At 41.5% G+C, this 20127-nt stretch overlaps 1 protein-coding gene across 3 annotated transcripts in view; it reads right to left on the minus strand.

Moving 5' to 3' along the window:
* The window catches only part of LOC109934671 (putative methyltransferase NSUN7), a 115574-nt gene extending 112099 nt beyond the window's left edge, over positions 1–3475 (minus strand). For 2 of the 3 annotated variants that reach the window (XM_048605523.1, XM_048605520.1), the window contains exon 1: positions 3030–3475. The gene's annotated coding sequence lies outside the window, so the exon portion shown is untranslated. Of the gene's footprint in view, positions 1–2630; positions 2735–3029 lie in introns of all 3 variants that reach the window. The other variant, XM_048605522.1, reaches the window with a different exon arrangement.
* Positions 3476–20127: the final 16652 nt, after the last annotated feature.

Raw genomic sequence — 20127 nt, forward strand, 5'->3', positions numbered from 1 at the left:
AGCCCATCGAATTTCAATGAGATCACCAACATTCCCCACATTATATGCTATCTGCTAAGTTTTCGCTCAAACAATTCATAGTAGATATTGTTCTCTGTAGCTGAGAGAGTGAATCCCAAAGGCTGTGATTTTTGTCTGGTGCTAGGGTTAATGACATCTCTTCAGGGCTGAAGAGGAAATTGGTATGGGAAGGAGAGATTTGATTGTCATTGACCATGTTGGTTCAACAATATTGATAGGACTGGAAAGGATGTTCACTTAGGAGCTCCAAGCTAATAATCTCAGAATTATGACAGCAAACTAGCTCATGTTAAATAAAGTAAGAGAATTAAATGCATGGCTTAAAGCTTGATGACGGAGAAATGGATTCAATACTGGCATATGTATTGGGACAGGGGGAGGTGTTTCAGTCAGATAGCCTTCACTTGAATCTTGCTGGGATGAGTGTCCTGGTGAATTGAGTAACCTGCGGTATAGAGAGACTCTAAATGTGCGTGCGTGCGTGTGTGTGTGGTGTGTAAGAAGATTCAGGATGGGAGCATACAAAAAAAAGAAATGGCAGAATTGCAGGGCAACTATTTTGATATTTGGACCTGGGACAGGAAGGTAAAGTCTGTACAAACATTAACAAAAGGGAAAAGAGATGGGGAAAATTAATAAAAAGGTAAAGCTGATGCCTTTTTATTTAAATCTACGTGTTATTGGGAACAAAATAAATGAATTAATAGCACAAATAGAGATTATTACAATTATGGAGGCATGGTTAAAGGGAGATCAAAGCTGAATACAAACTATTCAGGGGTATGTGACTTTTTGAAAGGATAGGAATGAAGGGAAGGTGGTGGAGTAGCTTTGTTAGTACAAGATGGAACAGAAATGATGGCAAGAAATAATCTATGATCAAATTCCGTAAAATCCAAATAAAATGAGTAAGGCGGCCCTGGTAGGGACTGTACAAGCTTCCCTTACAGTAGCCATTCTGTAGGACAGAATAAATCAAGAGATCATGAGGGTGTGTTCAAAAAAAAAGTACAGTAACCATGGTGACTTTAAACTTCATGCACATTGGGAAATCAAAATGAAAAAAGTAGGCACAAGGAAGAATCAGTGTATTCATGGCAGTTTTGGATCCAACCAGGGGGCAAGCTATTTTGGATCTGTTAATGTGGAATAAATATCAGTAAGAGAGCTCCTAGAGAACAGTAACCATGACAAAGTAGAATTTAACATTCAATTTGAGAGAGACAAACTTGGATTGAAAACAACTGTGCTAAACTTAAAGAAGGGTGATTACATAGGCTGGAGTGGACTGTGAAAAGGAGTTTAGCAGAAAAGATGGTTGAGTAACAAAGGCAAATGTTGAAGAAAATAGTTAATAACTCACAGCAAAGCGAGGAAGGAGAATTCTAGGAGGATGATAAACCAATCATGGTCAACCATGAAAGTTAAAACTAGTATCAAATTAAAAGAATAAACATACAATGTGTCAAAGATTACTGCTAAAACTGAGCATTGGGAAAATTTTGGTAACAAAAACATATTGAACAGGGAGAAAACAAACTAAGGGCAAAACTAACAAGTAATATAAAAACAGACAAGAGCTTCTTTACATTTATAAAAGGGAAGAGTGACAGGTCAAAGTGAACATAGGCCCCTTACAGAACAAGACAGGGGAAAGAATAATATGGAACAGGGAAATGGCAGAGAGGTTGCACCAAAATACAGCGCATTAATAGCATTCTAAAAATATTTTGAAAATCTAGGGGCTAAAGTTTGTTGGGGAGGGGGGGATGTTTGGGAGAGGAAATGAACTCAATAACTATCAATACAGAAAAAGTACTAGGGAAATTAATCGAGCTAAAGGCTGATAGGTCCCCTGGACTCAATGGATTGCATCCTAGGATTTTAAAGAAATGTCACTACAGAGATAACTAGTGGTAATCTTCCAAGAATCTTTAGATTTGGGAAAAGTTCCGCAGAATTGGAAAACTGCCAATGTAACACATTTACTCAAAAAGGGAGGAAGACAAAAATCAGATAACTATAGGCCAGTTGGCTTAAAATCTGTCTTTTGGAAATGTTAACAGATGTTAAATTGTAAAGGATGGAATAGCAGAGCATTTAGAAATACATAATAAAATCCAGCACAGTAAGAATGAATTCACAAAAGGGAAATCATACAAATTTGCTGACAGAGGAAGGGAAAGAATAGAAGAAGTTGAGAGGTTTCTTGTGATCCAGGACTCTCATTCCTACCTCTGAGCCAGGAGGCCCAGGTTCAAGTCCCACCCGATAGACTGATAGACTCCTTACAGTGTGGAAACAGGCCATTCGGCCCAACAAGTCCATACTGACTTTCCTAACCCTAACCGCCCAGATTCACCCACCCACCAACCCTATCCCTGCAACCCTGCATTTCCTATGGCTAACCACACCCCCCCTCCAACATATCCCCAGACACTATGGGCAATTTAGCATGGCCAATCCACCTAACCTGCATATCTTTGGACTGTGGGAGGAAACCAGAGCATCTACTCCAGTGGTTTGTCATAACATCTCTGAATAGGTCGACTAAAAAAATGCCTAGGGAACTAACAGTAAGGCTATTGATGCTGTGGTAATATCCTTACCTCTGGGCCAGAAGACCCAGGTTCAAGTCCCACCTTCTCCAAAGGTTGGTCATAACACATCTGAACAGATTGAATAAGAACATCCAGGAGAACTCAGGGAATATCTACACCAGAGACAAATCAAATCTCAAGCAAGTTTATCCACTTTTTATGCAGTCACTTGTATGTAAGAATTAAACTTTCGCAACATCGACTTAACACGATACTTTACATTAAGATCGTGCATTTACTTTCAAAGTAAAATGCAAGTTTTACAGAAGAGTAAATGCTTCCACCCTGCCTATTCTTTGGAAGCATCAATATAAGTAGGAACTTCCCGTTCGCTTTTATTGCACGTATTAGTTTGTATTAGTGTATTAGTGCACGAATGACTTTACTACAGATCTGTGAAATACTTACAGTGATCCGCCGTGTATCAGGATCGACAAACGTCGAGATATTTGCGAGTTGGGCAAAGCGGGGAGCGCAGACCAAGTGCTGTGTTGTACTGACCTGTACTCGACCCTCCTCTCAAACCTTTCCTGCAATTTTTGTTGTTCTATGCTGAATTAATACTCCCTCCTGTGCGGAGTCTGTGCTCTCTGCTGTGCTCTTTCCTTTACTCTGCGCTGATTTACTTTCTTTTCTCCCCCAGCTCTCTATGCTGACTTTATGCTCGCTCCTAAACTTTGTGCAGAGTTAATGCTCTGTACCGAATTAATGCTGTCTTCTATCCTGAGTTAATACTTATTTTTTCAGCCCCCTCTCTCGGCTGAGTTAGTGCTCTATTCTGAATTAATATTTTCTCCTTTCTCTCTAAACTGAGCAGAGTGGCTCAGGTTTGAGCACTGCCTCTCCTGCTATCATTTAAATATGGACTACTCCACTGCGCTAATGGAGGGGGGGGTGGTGAAGGTGGGTAAGGGTGCGGATATTTCACTTGCGGCTCCAAGCACCTCGCTCGCCCCCGCGCTAAACCACCATGATTTTGTCGAAGTATTAGTTGCACCGCATATGATGGTTCGTATCATTTGGCAGTGTGCCGGGAGGGTGTTGGTGTCCCACTAGCGTTGCACACCCGCCCTTCCTGCTTGGTAATGACCGGGGTAGCGGTCTCCGTGGTAACGAGGCCTGCTGCAGGCTGGAAGGTGGACGCTGGGTGAGCAGGTCAGTGCCAGTGGGTAATGTACAAAAACATAGCCGGGGGAGGCCACAGATACAGGAGTTCTTACCCCCTAACCGCGTCTGAATGCCAGTTTGGAGCAGACACAGGTTTATTTTTTTTGGAAGATTCACTTTCGAACTTCTGTTTCTCCCCCCGCCGTTTACTTCGGGCTATTTTCTGAGTTCAGACTATTTAGATGCGAACAGAACGTGCCCTCCGTGATTTCAGGGCAGGTCAGACTCAACAGGTTGGCAGTGACTGATTTTGCTTCCTGCTTCTTTATTCGCTGGTGAAACTTGGTTTCTTCTTGCAATGAACAGGTAACGTTTTACAGGGTGTAAAAGGTTAGCGTCTCCTATATCACCAAAACCTGTTATGTCAGTCTCTACCACTGAATGGCAATGCCCCCGCAAGCCGTACATTGCACTTAATTACAGTAGATTTTAGACCTTGCTTTTTCTTTTTTTCGCACGACCACTTCTGGAAAATGCACCAATTTTTTTTTTAAATAGCAAACTTTCACGGGGCATACCTTCCAGGCCGACTCTGAAATAAACTTAATAAAAACCGAAAGAACTGCGGATGCTTAAATCAGCAACAAGAACAAAGTTGCTGGAAAAGTTCAGCAGGTCTGGCAGCATCTGTGAAGGAAAAAAAAACAAGTTAACGTTTCGGGTCCGGTGACCCTTCCTCATTACAGTTCTGAAATCACGCAGGGCACGTTCTGTTCGCATCTAAATAGGTCTGAACTCAGAAAATAGCCCGAAGTAAACGGCGGGGCGAGAAACAGAAGTTCTGAGGAAGAGTCACCGTTAACTTTTTTTTCGATCACAGATGCTGCCAGACCTGCTGAGCTTTTCCAGCAACTTTGTTTCTGAAATAAACTTTATATCATCACGACCCTATGCAAAAAACATTCTAAAGTCAACAGTGCAAATATTACACGGCCGAGTACAGTCATTTTGTTTGCATTTACTGACACACTGGCGGTGTTAGTTGTGGTTGGCGGCTTCTTTTGGCAATGAACAGGTAACATTTTACGGGTGTACAAGGTTAGGTCCCCTATATCACCCAAACCTATTATGTCAGTCCCTGCCACGGAGACAAAGGACAGTGGGGTCCGGATAAATGAGGAAAGACAAAATCGATTCAGGACAGGAAAATTTACAAGTTGTAATGAAGCACCCTGAAAATGACTAGAAAACTGTTGACGAGAAGTTCGAAATTATAAATCCAACTTTGATAATAGCAGGCTTTTAATCCCTTTTTTTAAAAAAAAGTGTCCACATTTCAAAAATTGATAATTTTCTAGAAATAAATTTCAGTCATGCCACAGTGATCCTGGGTAAATTGAAACTTAATCCCAAACAAAAAACGTACTGTCGATCGGCATCATTGATGGAACACAGCACACAGGTTGCAATTAAACATTTGAAATCATTACAGAGATTAGCTAGAAATCAATTTTCAAATGTACAAATGTGAATACTAGATATTAATGTCAGTGGATCATTTCCATGAATAGAAAAGGTCACAATCCAACAGTTAAATTAGTCCATAAATACCCATTCTTCACTCGTGCAATAACTGCAGTATCCTTCAGAATTTGTCCTAAAAATGTCAACTGGACAGAAAAGACAACAGATAGTATCATAAATAATAGAATTATATTTTAGTCTGAAGACAACATTAACCTAAAAACTTAATCCTATCCTATGGGAGACAATGGTGTTAAAATCTATCATTGATTTTGTTTTCCAAAATCAAAATACGTTTGATGCAAATAATTACCTTTTTCCAACTCTTTTACTCCCCACAAAAACACGATAATCTTTACATCTTTCATTTATATAGCACCTTTCACAACCACAGGCTGTCTCAAAGTAGTAACTTCTGAAATGTAGTGGCTGTTGCAATGTAGAAAACACAGCAACCAATTTGTGCACAAGAAGACCCTAGAGCATCAATGTGCTGAAGATCAAACAATGTTGTTTAGTAATATTTATTGAAGAAGAAATATTGGTCTGGATTTTAGAGGTAACCACCTCAGCACCCACCCTGCCACCCTATTCAAAATTATGTTACTGAATCTTTTTAAATCCAACTAAGACAGCAAAAGAACATTTCATCCAAAAGACCATATACTTGTCAGTGCAGCACTTCCTTAGTACTGCATTAGGTTTCTGCCTAGAATTTTGTGCTGAACTCTTTATAAGTACACAATATACCATCTCAGAAATAAATGTACTACCCACTATGCCGTGTCTGATATCAGTGTTAACACAGATCCGATTTGTAAATAGCAAAGAGCAAATTCAAAGATACTTAGGTAGGTTTTACAGAAAAATGAAATTGATTGTTTTCACTCCCCAATAACAGATAACAGAGCATCAGAATAATCTTCAGAAAATAACTTAGTCAATTCTGAAATTTTAGTTAAGAAAAGATAACAAAAATAGAAAAAAACACAAGAAATTAAAATAATACCTGAAGAGAAAATGGCATAACTAAGAACCCAAACTGAATTATAATACCAACAGAAGGGCTGAAATTAATTATAATAGAGTTAGCACACTTGATTAAAGCTTTTAGATAGCAAAGTAACACCAACTGCTCCATTAATAAAGTCAATCTATAAAAATTAGTTAATTGCTTAAATTCAATTCGTGTTTCTATTTAGGAATTGGAAAGAAAGAGAAGAATTTACATTTACCAGGTGCTTTTCACATCCTCAGGCCTCATTAATACCATCCTAGAATACAGGGAGGTTACGATGAACCTATATAAGACACTAGTTAGACACAGCTAGAGTATTGTGGACAGCACACTTTAAGAAGGATCTGAATGCACTGGAGAGAGTGCAGAAGAGATTTCTTTTTATTCTTTCACAAGAATGGGTGTTGTTGACTAGGCCAACATTTAGGGCTAATCCCTAATTGATAGGGATTGTAGATAAGGAGAAACTGTTTCCATTCATAAAGGGATAAAGAATTAGAGTGCACAATTTTAAAGTATTTTGCAAAAGAAGCAAATGTAAGGTGGTGAAACACTCTTTCATACAGTGAATCGTTTGGTTTGGAGTGCACTGTTTGGAAGTGTGGTGGATGCAGGTTCAATTGAAGTGTTCTAGAGTGCACTGGATGAATAAAATGATTACTTAAATAGAAGTGGGGTGAAGACTTTTGAGGAAGAGGCACTGAGCCAAAATCCTCAGAAAGGGGAGAGTCAGTGCAAACACGATGAGTTGATTAGTCTCCTGCATCAAATTAATTCTGTGATTCTGAGACTGGCACTGGGACAAAGGTGGTGAGGAATCTCTGACAACCGGGGAGGGCATGAGAAACCAGTTACTCTGGGGTATGGGGTAGAGGAGTGGTTGAGGGATCTGTGACAGCAGTGGAGGGCTGGAGATGTTTTATCCAGTGATTTTAAGCCAAAGCACCTACCTTTCCACTGGATTCTTCTGGACATGATTCAGGGCTCATTGATTGGGCAGTTATGCCACAACCACTAATTTTATACAATCTAAGGGATTTAAAGGGACCACTTGGCTCCATGGCAGCCATTATTACTGGAAAACCTTCATGTAGGCTAAAGATTAGCATGATTCTCATGAGTTAAGTCTGCCCTCACAAAGGAAGGCAGCCAAAGTGTACTGTAGTAGCGACACCTCAGATATTGAAACAGACCATGACAATAAACGGGCAACATCCAGTCTTAGGCTAATAAGTAGCAGTTAACATTTGCACCATACAGTGACAAACAATGACCGTCTCTAATAAGAGCAAGTCTAACCATCACCTCTGATGCTCAATGACATTACTGTCTTCGAATCCCCCAGTATCAACATAGAAGAGGTGATGTGGTATTATCATTGGACTTTTAATTCAGAGACCCAGGTAATGTTCTGGGAACCCAGGTCCAAATCCTGCCATAGCAGATGGCGGAATTTGAATTTAATAAAAATATGGAATTAAGAGTCTAATGATGACCATGAAACCATTGCCAATTGTCAGGAAAGACCCGTCTGGTTCACTAATGTTATTTAGGAAAGGAAACTGCCATCCTTACCTGGTCTGGCCTACAAGTGATTCCAGATCCACAGCAATGTAGTTGACATGTAATTGTGCATTGGGCAATTAGGGATGGGCAATGAATGCTGGCCAAGCCAGTGATGCCCAAATCTCATTAATGAATAAATAAAAAACATCCTGTTGGTGATCATTGACCAGAAAATGAATTGAACCAGCTATATAAATGCTGTAGCTACAAAAGATGGAGAATTCAGAGGGTAAGTGATGAGGTAGTGATATTGCTACTGGACAGGTAATCTAGAGAGCGAGGTAATATTCTAGGGACCAGCATTCAAATTCCATCAAGGCAGATGGTAGAATTTGAATTAAATAAAATAATCTGGAATGATGACCATGAACCAACTCCAGACATTCAGCATTGTGCCCTTAACTCTTTCCTGCACTCTGAAATAGTCTAGCAAGCAATTCAGTTGTATCAACTCAAAAAGGAAATGAAACCAGAAGAACCTCCTGCCTTCATATGCAAGAACTGCCCCCACAGCTGTCTATGGCAAGGACTTCCAAAGATTCTCATTTATTTTGAGAAAAGAAATTTCACCTCATCTCAGTTTTAAATTTGCACCCCTTTATTCTGAGACTGTGCCCTCTGGTCATAGAAACATAGAAGATAGGAGCAGGAGGAGGCCATTCAGCCCTTCAAGCCTGCTCCACCATTCTTCACAATCATGGTTGATCATCCAACTCAATAGCCTAATCCTGCTTTCTCCCCATAACATTTGATCCCATTTGCACCAAGTGCTATATCTAGTTGCCTCTTGAATACAATCAATGTTTTGGCGTTAACTACTTCCTGTGGTAATGAATTCCACAGGCTCACCACTCTTTGGGTGAAGAAATGTCTCCTCATCTCTGTCCTAAATGGTCTACCCCGAATCCTCATACTGTGACCCCTAGTTCTGGACACACCCACCATCGGGAACATCCTTCCTGCATCTACCCTGTCCCGTCCTTTAGAATTTTGTAAGTCTCTATGAGATTCCCCCTCATTTGAACTCTCACGAAAACAATCCCAACCTAGTCAATCTCTCCTCATATGTCAGACCCACCATCCTTGGAATCAGCCTGATAAACCTTCGCTGCACTGCCTTGAGAGCAAAAACATCCTTCTTCAGAAAAGGAGACCAAAACTGAGCACAATATTTTAGGTGTGGCCTCACCAAGGCCCTGTATAACTGCAACAACACATCCCTGCTCATGTACTCAAAACCCCTCACAATGAAGGCCAACACACCATTTTCCTTCTTTACTGCCTGCTGCACCTGTATGCTTACCTTCAGCAACTGGTGCATTTGGACACTCAGGTCCCGCTGCACACTCCCCTCTCCCAATTTACAGCCATTCAGGTAGTAATCTGCCTTCTTGTTTTTGCTTTCGAAGTGAATAACCTCACATTTATCCAAATTATACTGCATCTGCCATTGATTTGCCCACTCACCCAACCTGTCGCGATCATGTTGAAGGTTCTCTGTATCCTCATCACAGTTCACCCTCACATCCAACTTTGTTCCCTCATCCAAATCATTAATATATATTGTGAATAGCTGGGGTCCCAGCACCAATACCTGTGGCACCCCACTAATTACTGCCTGCCAATTTGAAAAGGGCCCATTAATTCCTCTTTGTTTCCTCTCTGCCAACCAGTTTTCTATCCACCTCAATACACTTCCCCCAATCCCATGCACTTTAATCTTGCACATTAATCTCTTATGCGGGACTTTGTTAAACGCTTTCTGAAAATCCAAATACACTACGTTGACTGGCTTCCCATTGTCAACTCTACTAATTACATCTTCATAGAATTCCAACAGATTTGTCAAGCATGATTTCCTCTTCATAAATCCATGCTGACTCTGTCTGATCCTGCCACTGCTTTCTAAATGCTCTGCTATATAATCCTTGACAATAGATATGAGAATTTTCCCCATTACCGATGCCAGGCTCACTGGTCTATAATCCCCTGTTTTCTCTCTACCTCCCTTTTTGAATATTTGAGTGACATTAGCCACGCTCCAATCTGCAGGGACTGTTCCAGAGTTCTGGAAGATGACCACCAATGAATCCAGTATTTCTAGAGCTACTTCATTAAGCACTTTGGGATGTAGATTATCAGACCCTGGAGATTTATCAGCCTTCAATCCCAACAATTTTCCTAGCATCATTTCTTTACTAATATTGATCTCTCACTTCTTTCCTCTCACTAAATCTTGCATCCTCCAAGAATTCTGGTATCTGATTTGTATCCTCTTTTGTGAAGATAGAACCAAAATATGTATCTAGTTCCTCAGCCATTTCTTTGTCCCTGTTATACATTCCCCCGTTTCTGTCAGTAGGGGACCCACATTTGTCTTTACCAATCTTTTTTTCTTCACTTACCTATAGAAACTCTTAGCATCAGTCTTTATGTGCCCCATGAGGGGAAACATCCTCTCAGCCTATATGTTTCAATGAGATCACCTCTCATTCTTCTAAAACTCCAGTGAGTAGAATTCCAACTCGTTTTGGCTTTGCCCATAAGACAGTCCCTCCATCCAGGAATCATTCTAGTAAACCATCTCTGAACTGCCTCCAATGAATGCTATCTTTTCTTAAATAAGGGGACCAAAACTGCTCACAATACTTCAAATGTGGTTTCACCAGCAACTTGCACAGTTGCAGTAAGACTTCCCTACTCTTAAACTTTTTCCCTTTTGAAATAAGGGCCAACATTTCCTTAGCCTTGCTGATTACCTACTGCACATGTGTGCTAACTTTCTGTGTTTTGTGCACAAGTTCCCCCAAGTCTCTTTGAGTTGTCCATCTAGGAAATTCCATGTAAATGGTCATGGGTTCTGTTGTTCCTTGCATGGCTAATGAGCCCAATCCTAGAGCCACATCTTCAACCACACATTTGGGAGGTGTTTCCGGGAGGTAGAAATGGTCATTGTCCTTGAGATAGTTGGCATTCCTTTCCCTGGTTCTTTTTCCATTCTTCCTTTTGCCATCAGGTGTTCTCAAAGAGTTATGTCACTTCATACAGGAGTTACCTTCAAGTTAGTTTCTTATGAATGAGGGTCTCCCATGTGTTGACATCTATGGTGCATATCTTCAGGGAAGCCTTCAGCAGTCTTTGAAATGCTTTCTTTGTTCTTCTCTAATTCGAATGCCTTCCTTGCTTTGGTAGTCAGAACACATGTACAGTTACAATATTTAAAAGACATTTAGATATGTACATGAATGGGAAATGTTTGGAGAGACATGAGCCAAACATGGGCAGGTGCGACTAGTTTGGTTTGGGATTATGGTCAGCATGGATTGGTTGGACCAAAGGGTCTGTTTCCATGTTGTATGACTCTATGACTTTGTGAATTCTTTCAAGTGTTCTGTCCATCAGAGGCTGATTTTTTTTTCTCTGTCTCTCAAAAGATGACATCCTTACTCTGCACCAGTTGAACCCAAGGGTGTTGGGTCCATATATTGCTTCGGTGGCACCGAAGAAGACCTGGGCTTCATGCTTGGCAGCATGGAATTGCAGCTCCTGGCTTTCTTAGTCCACCATTGGTTCTTGATTTCCCTAGTTCTTACCTGTAACCTCACCTTTGCTGTTTGCTGGATCCTTCTCTTTGCCTCAGTGGTATTGTTGTTTTGCCACTTTCCTTTTCTTGTCCATGAGGTCTTGGATGATGTGATCATTCTTGTTGAACCAGTCTTGACGTTTCCTGGACTTGTAGCCAATGGTTTCTTCACAACATGAGATGATGGCTGTCTTCAGCTTCCTCCAGATTTTCTCTACTCCATTAAGATGAACTTTTTGGAGGTTTTGATGAAGATAATCTGTTTGAATTTTGCTGGTCTACTCAGCTTTTGAAGCCTGTCAACGTTTAGTTGTTTTCTGATTTGTTTCTTCACCTTTAGCTGCTTCTGGTGGCATTTGATCGACTTTGAGGAACAGATGAGACGGTGATCTGTCCACCATTCATCTGCACTGTCCATTGCTCTGGTAATGAGGACACCCTTTAGATCTTGGGATCAAAAGATAATGTAGTCAATCATGTGCCAGTGCTTTGATCATGAATGCCTCCAAGAAGTTTTAAATTTGTCTCTTTTGTGGAACAGTGGCTTGTCGATTATTGGCTGGTGTCCTGCATATTTGGTAAGCAGGAGAATCCTATTGGATTTCCAACTCCTTCCTTTTGCATGATTCCTTTCCAAAGTTGGACGTCCTTCCCATTCTAAAGTTGAAGTCTCCAAAGAGGATAATTTAATCTTCCTTAGGGATTTTGGAGAGTGTGGTGTCCAGGGTGGAGCTGAAGCCTTCTTTGGATTCATCTGCAACATCAAGGTTTGGAGCATAGGCATTCACGCCTACTGGTTCATGGTAAGTTATAGACAGAGAGTCATGAAAGGCATCGTTGACGCCAACGGTGAGCTCCAAGAGTTAGTTGATGAGTTCATTCTTGACGGTGAATCCAATTCCACGCATCCTGGATTGATCCCTCTGTTTTCCTCTCCACTTCATCCTTCGGCTGCCCTTCACCTGCTCTTCGAAACTCCTGCGGGGCAGCAATATCAATATTGATGTGCCTGAGGTCACCTGCAACAAGGGCAGTTCTTCATTTTCTGATGAAGGGTCCCGACCCGAAACGTCAACTTTCCTGTTCCTCTGATGCTGCCTGGCCTGCTGTGTTCCTCCAGTTGCACACTGTGTTGTCTCTTCATTTCGGGTGATTGTTTTGCTAATTATCCATGGGGGTTTGTATATTCCAGGTTCGGAGATTGAGTTTCACTTTGGTTTTCAGACTGCAGGTTGATGAGCTTGCTGGGGGTGGTTTTCCAGCCAGGTTAGTGTTAGAACAGACTATTTTTGGGCATCTTTGCCAGCCCTTTACCATGTGGGGGTGAACAGAGTGGATCCTGAAGAGGGTTGCTCAGTGATAAAGAAAGCAGCCAAAACACTCTCCTGTTTCTATTCTAAGAATGAAATCACTGAGTCAAACTCTACCATCCACATGCCCATCCAAAGCTGGGTCTTCAGATCTCACAATCCTATCCCCATCACCTCTCGACCATTGTCTCTGAATATGTGCATGCGTGCGTGTATGTATATAATTTGAGGGTGTTAAATTCCTCTAGATAAGTGCCTTGTGTGGGACATCTTATAATATGGGAATGCAGTTCCGCTTCAGTAGATACGTGGTCCTTGACAAAAGGTAGATCCAGTTCCAGTGGCAAGGAAACGTCGATGATTGGGTATCTCTGTCCTGCTGCAGACTTCATCCGCAGTCACAGCTATTGATATTACTCGAATATTCTGTCTATATCCCTCTGCAGGCTGTTTGTGCCATCCTCACCACTTGCCTTCCCAACTATTTCCTCTTCAAAAAGCACAACTCTTTGGGGCAATTTCTAAAGGTCTTTTGAAGCATTATTTGCCATAAGTCCTCTGTTCATACTTAAATATTAAAACATTTATATTTTAATTTACTGAATCCGGTCCCATTTCTGTAACATTTCACCAGCTCACAAAGAATGCCCTTTAAAAATAGTGACAAGAACAAAATCATACGATGGCAAAATATATCAATCAAACTGTACAGTCATATAACTTAAACACTACAACCAAGCTATACTGCAAACTGGCTGAATTAATCAGACAACTGTGAGTTGAACTGACTCACTTGAGAGGAAGCTGCACTATGAGCTGAAATTATTCACTCACTAGACAGATTTATTATTGTATCAGAATTAATGAGAGGCAGGAAAAAGCTTGGTTTCTGCCATATTGAATTTCTGAATAATTACCTTTTGAATATATGTAATATTGCTTCAGCCAAAGCAGTGGGTCTATTAATAAACCAAGTGACATATTGTCAACATAATTGCTCACTTGATAAATGGAAGTCAGGCAATTGAAAATAGATGGGTAGGGCCTGTTGAGGGAAGAACGAGCAAGACTCATCTGCTCCACTTTTTAGGCAAACGTAAATTGACAAGCACACTCTGCTTGAAATGAACAGAAAATTTCCTAAGTATGGTCATTAAGGTTCTACACTGTTCAGCATACCCCATTTGCAATTCATTTGCTTTTCAGCTCCTTCCAGGATAGTGTAAGGGTCATCTACAATATCAGTTAATATATCATACACAGACATTTTGAACAATTGACTTAGTGTACATAACGCTTTCTTTTCTTTCTCCATTGAATTACAGCAGCAGCTGACAAATTGTACCATACTGCAGTCTTTCCCAAAATAGCGTTGGTATCTCATTGTATCACGTCAATGCTGATCACGTCCTCCATTCTTTGCCCAGCAGACATGTGTGGGAGGAGTTAAGATCAGGCTGAGTACAAAGGTCATGCATTGTCATCTTGTGACATCTTCACCAACTTTAAAGTTTGCCAAGACTCTTCGTGCAGCAAGCAAGGGCCTAATTATGGCCCATCATTGATGCAACCTTGTGATTTTCATTAGTCATCAGCAAGCATATAGAGGACTGTGTGCCAGAGAAGTTAACTTGAGTGTTTCCCAATGGAAACCATGGATGAATCAGAAGATCCACCCCCAATTGAAGTCCAGGTCTGAGGCATTCTACTCAGGTGACCCTGACCTATATAGGAAATCGAGATATGATCTTCACAAAGCCATCATGGATGCCAAGACACAATACCAGACAAAAACTAGAGTCCCAGACTAACCACATGAACACATGTCGACTGTGGCAAGGCTTACATGATATATCAGGCTACAAAGCGAAGTTGAGTAGAATCACTGACAACAATGCATCCCTCCTCGATGTGCTGAATGCATTTTATGCTGGTTTTGAACAGGTCAGTGAAATGACGTCACCTGCCCCGCCAGCCTTGGGTGGTCCTGTACCCACAGTCATAGAATCATAGAATCCCTATAGTGTGAAAGCAGGCCATTCAACCCATCAAGTCCACATCAACTCTCCAAAGAACATCCCACCCAGACCCATACCACTACCCTATCCCTGTAACCCTGCATTTCCCATGGTTAATCCACCTAGCCTACACACAATGGGCAATTTAGCATGGCCAATCCACCTAATCCACGCATCCTTGGACTGTGGGACGAAACCACATCACCCGGAGGAAACTCACGCAGACTCAGAGAGAATGTACAAACTTCCCACAGACAGTCACCCAAGGGTGGAATCAAACCCAGGCCCCTGTGAGGCAGCAGTGCTAGCCACTGAGCCACTGTGCCACCCCAGTCATCGACACAGATGTCATTTAGGCCTTCTTGAGAGTGAACCCATGGAATGCGATTGGCCTGGATGGAGTACCTGGCCATGCACTCAGATCCTGTGTAGACCAGCTTGCAGTATTTGCAGACATCTCTAACCTCTCTTTACTACGATGTGAGGTTGCCACCTACATCAAAAAGACCATTATCATCCTGGTGCCAAAGAAAAATCAGGCAACATGCCTTAATGACTACCTCCCAGTGGCTCTGACATTTATCATTATGAAGTGCTTCAAGAGGTTAGTAATGACACACATCAGCCCTAACCTCCCAGATTGCCTTGATCCATTACAATTCACCTACCATCACAACAGGTCTATGTTGGTTGCCATCTTGCTGGCTCTACATTCATTCCTGGAATGTCTGGATAACAGGGACACCAACATCAGGCTCCTACTTATTGACTTTAACTCTGCCTTCAGCATCATAATTCCAACAAAACTCATCTCCAAACTCTGAGACCTAGGAATCTGGGCCCCAACCCACAACTAGATCCTCGACTTCCTGAACCACAGACTGCAATCAGTAAGGATAGGTGACACCACCTCCTCCACAATAATCATCAACACTGGTGCCCCACAAGGCTGAATATTCAACGCAATACTATATTCCTCATACACTCACGACTGTATGGCCAACTTTAGCTCTAATTCCATTTAGAAATTTGCTGATGCCACCACTGTAGTGAGTCAGGTCTCAAACAATGACAAGACAGAGTACAGGAAAGAGACTGAATGTTTAGTGGCATGGTGTAAAGACAACAATCTCTGCCTCAATGTCAGTAAAACGAAGGAGCTGGTCATCGACTTCAGGAAGTGGAGTGGAGGACATGCCCCTATCTAGATCAATGGTGCTGAGGTAGAGGTGGTTGAGAGCTTCAAGTTCCTAGGAGTAAATATCACTAACGGTCTGTCCTGGTCCATCCATGTCAACGCTACCGTCAAGAAAGCACACCAATGCCTCTACTTCCTCAGAAGGCTAAGGAAACTTGGCATGTCCACATTGACTCTTACCAATTTTTATAGATGCACCATAGAAAGAATCCCATCTGGATGTATCACAGTTTGGTATGGCAACTGCTATGCCCAGGACTGCAAGAAATTACAGAGAGTTGTGAATGCAGCCCAGTCCATCACAAAAATCAGCCTTTCTTCCATTGACTCCATCTACACTTCCTGCTGACTTAGGAAATTAGCCAATATAATCAAAGACCTGTCCCACCCTGGGTACACTCTCTTGCACTGTCTTCCATTGGGCAGAAGATACAAATGTTTGAAAACACATATCAACAGATTTAAGCACAGCTTCTTCCCAGCTGTTATCAGATATTAGAGTTGATCATTCTCTGCACCTTCTCTGTAGGTATAGGGTAATAGCCTGGTGGTATTATTGCTAGACTATTAATCCAGAAACTCATCAAATGTTCTGGGGACCTGCGTTCAAATCCCACCACGGCAGATGGTGGAATTTGAATTCAATAAAGGCCTGGAATTAAGAGTCTAATAATGACCATGAATCCATTGTTGATTGTTGAAAAAACTTATCTGGTTCACTAATGTCCTTTAGGGAAGGAAACTGCCATCCTTACCTGGTATGTCCTACATGTGACTCCAGACCCACAGCAATGTGGTTGGCTCTTAACTGCCCTCTCAGCAATTAGGGATAGGCAACAAATGCTGGCCTAGCCAGAACTGCCCACATCCCGTAAGTATAAAAAACAAAAAAAACCCACCAAATTCTGCTGTACTTATCTAAGGTATGATATTCCTGGTTAGCACACAAAGCAGTACTTTTCACTGTACCTTGGTACATGTGACAATAATAAATAAAATCAAATCAAATCAAGATTACTCAGGAGGAAGCCCACCCAGTGTCAAAGCCACAAGAGAAAACTGCAGATTCCAGTTGTGTGACCAGAAGTGACTAAGGCAAATAACATTATAATAAAACAGAGAACTACAGATGTTGGGAGACCTGAAACAAAAACAGAAACTCGTGAAAGTCAGCAGGTTTGGCAGCATCTGTACAGAGGAAGCAGAGTTAGTGTTTTGAATGATGAGTCACTGGACTCAAAACGTTAACTCTGTTTTCTCTGTACAGATGCTGCCAGACCTGCTGAGTTTCGCCAGCAATTTCTATTTTGTTTAAGTAACATAATACTTGTTCAGAGAAACAGGAGAAACTATTAGGGTTTTTTTGCTACAGCTCTTCCTTTCCCTCCATTATATAAGTTTGGGAACTGGTCCACATTGGCCTATTCCTTATGTAACAGCAGGATCCTGCTGCAATTGCTGCTTCTTACTGCCATACACATAGTGAAATGGGCTGAGCTCAAATGGACCTCGATGCAAATCTATTGAAATGCGGCTTGACCATTAAGAATTAGCTTTTCAGAGTGTATTGAATTGGGTAATGTTAAAAAAGATAATGCCAGCAACCAACAAACAAAAATGAGATTTAAAAACTCACTTTGTTCACCAAACCATAATTAGTTCAGTTTTCATAGGCCACCACATATTTTAGATTGTTTTCTGCTGTGCCGCCATACAATTTCCTTTACTTGCACAGTACTGCTCTACATTGTAATGCAAATTAAGCTAATCGAAGGGATGATTAATTTATTGCCTTTACTTCCTTATGTACAAGACCTCTTAGAAATCACGTATCACACTACATTCTTTAACGTTGATTTGAACAGCTCACAAGACACATGATGAGAAATTGGGGACAACAAGGTGCAGGGCTGGATGAACACAGCAGGCCAAGCAGCATCATAGGAGCAGAGGCTTGTTAGTGCTCTTTGACACCAAATTATCTGTGTTGTGTAGAGAGCCGTATCTGCCCAGACGGTTTACAGGACAATTCCTCTATCTGATCTAAAGAACAACGTGTGAGGTCACAGAAACACAGAAGTGTTATGGCGCAGAAGATGTCCATCATGTCTGCACTGGCTGTTCAAATGGAGCATTGTTACTTCTTGCTAATGTCATGGATTTTCCCCATCTCCTGGATTTTCCCCATGTCCTTGCACCTTATTTCTATCCAAATATAATCATTCAATATCCTCTTCAATGTTTCAATTGAACCTGTCTCTGCCACAGCTCCAAGCAGTGCATTCCATGCCCTAACTGTCCACCATGTGAAGAAAAAACATTCTTAAATCACATTTGCACCTTTCTCAGGTCACTTTAAATCTATTCCCTCTCATTCTTGTCCCTTTTGCAGACAGGAACAGGATCTCCCTATCCACTCCATCCAGCCTGTTCATGATTCTGAAAACCTCTACCAGATGTCCTCTTAACCATTTTCTTTCCAAACAGAATAGTTCCAACTTCTTCAAATGGTCCTCATAACTTAAGTTCCTCACTCCTGGAACGATTCTTGTTAATCACTTGTGTACTCTCTACAATGTATTCACATCCTTCCCATAATATGGCACCCAGAACTGTACACAATACTCCAGCTGAAGTCTAACAAGCACCTTATACAAGTCAAAGATACCCCATTATTCAGTTGCAGTTTCCTGTCAACTTCTCATTCCAGTCTTTTCTACTCAGCTCCATACTTGTCCTGTTGAAGTTGTCTCTCCATCAATCGACTATTCTTATTCCTAATTGATAATAGCATTCTCCTCCATCATTCTGGATCTTATGAAACAATGATCACTGTTTCCTACATGTTATCCCATTGACAGTTGGTCTACACAGCCCACCTCATTTCCAAGATCCAAGTCCAACAGTCCAGCAGTATGTGCCCAGTCCAACCATCCTTTCTTGTTGGACTGGGCACATAGTGCTGTAGGAAAGGCCACACTTACTGAAATCTTGCCATCTGAAATTGCAATGCCAGAACAAGGTCCAGATCGCCAATGAATATGCAGGTGACTGTGGCAATTAAGTTTTTCCATTTGGCTCCTTCCAGTCTGGATTTAGCATTTTTGCACTATTTCAGTTTGCCATTCATTTCTGTTTAAGGGAGGTCATTGATATTTCCTATTCACAGAGAACAAACCATATTTCATTCTGTCTTACCAGAGACAAGCAGATAGAGCAAGAATGCAGCTTTGATAAGTTTTCAAGCATACCGCAGTGTAGGTTACCATTGACTGCAAGCGCACCACTTTGCCGGCATTCTGTGTCAACTCCTCCATATATTAGAATTGAAAAGGATACCATGTCCTGTCAGTAATCATGTTTCCTTCATTCTACAGCAGTCTACTGTGCATTTGAGTGAACACAGGAAATCAAAAATATTCATGGGTGACAAAGGCTGTCCACTGATGACATGGATGATGACTCCTGTGCTTGACCCATATACACATGTATGGTGAATACTATGAAACCATGTTACCTCCAAAAATGAGACAGAGCAGAGCACTGGCATGCTATAATAGAATTTCTGTTGTATGGACTGCTGTGGAAGAATAATACTGTACTTGGCAGAATAGATTGCAAGTTTCAAGGTGATCTGTTGCATGGTGCACAAATTCGTCATCATGTAGGGCTAACACATCCTCCTGTCTTATGGTGAGCAACTCCAGAATAAAGATAAAGAAGAACAAAGGAGGCAACTTTGACAGTCCCTTTCTGCCCGGGCTATCCATGAATGAATGAATGATTTATTGTCACATATATCTCGGGAAATACACAAATTGCCACAATCCAGTGCCATTCTGAGGTACAAAAGAATGTACTTAAACTGAGATAACAAGGTGTAGAGCTGGATGAACACAGCAGGCCAAGCAGCATCAGAGGAGCAGGAAAGCTGACCCATTTCTGAAGAAGGGTCCAGACCCAAAACGCCAGCTTTCCTGCTCCTCTGATGCTGCTTGGCCTGCTGTGTTCATTCAGCTCTACATCTTGTTATCTCAGATTCTCCAGCATCGGCAGTTCCTACTGTCTCAGTAGTTAAACTGAGTTCATCTTCATCAGCTGGGGTCCCAAACAGGGCTCCAGGATTTCTGCCTACTGCAGCCAGGAGCCCCAGCTCCAGGCACTGACACCACTGCAGTCCAC

The sequence above is a fragment of the Rhincodon typus genome, chromosome 1 (assembly GCF_021869965.1).
Source record: "Rhincodon typus isolate 14 chromosome 1, sRhiTyp1.1, whole genome shotgun sequence".
NCBI lineage: Eukaryota > Metazoa > Chordata > Chondrichthyes > Orectolobiformes > Rhincodontidae > Rhincodon > Rhincodon typus.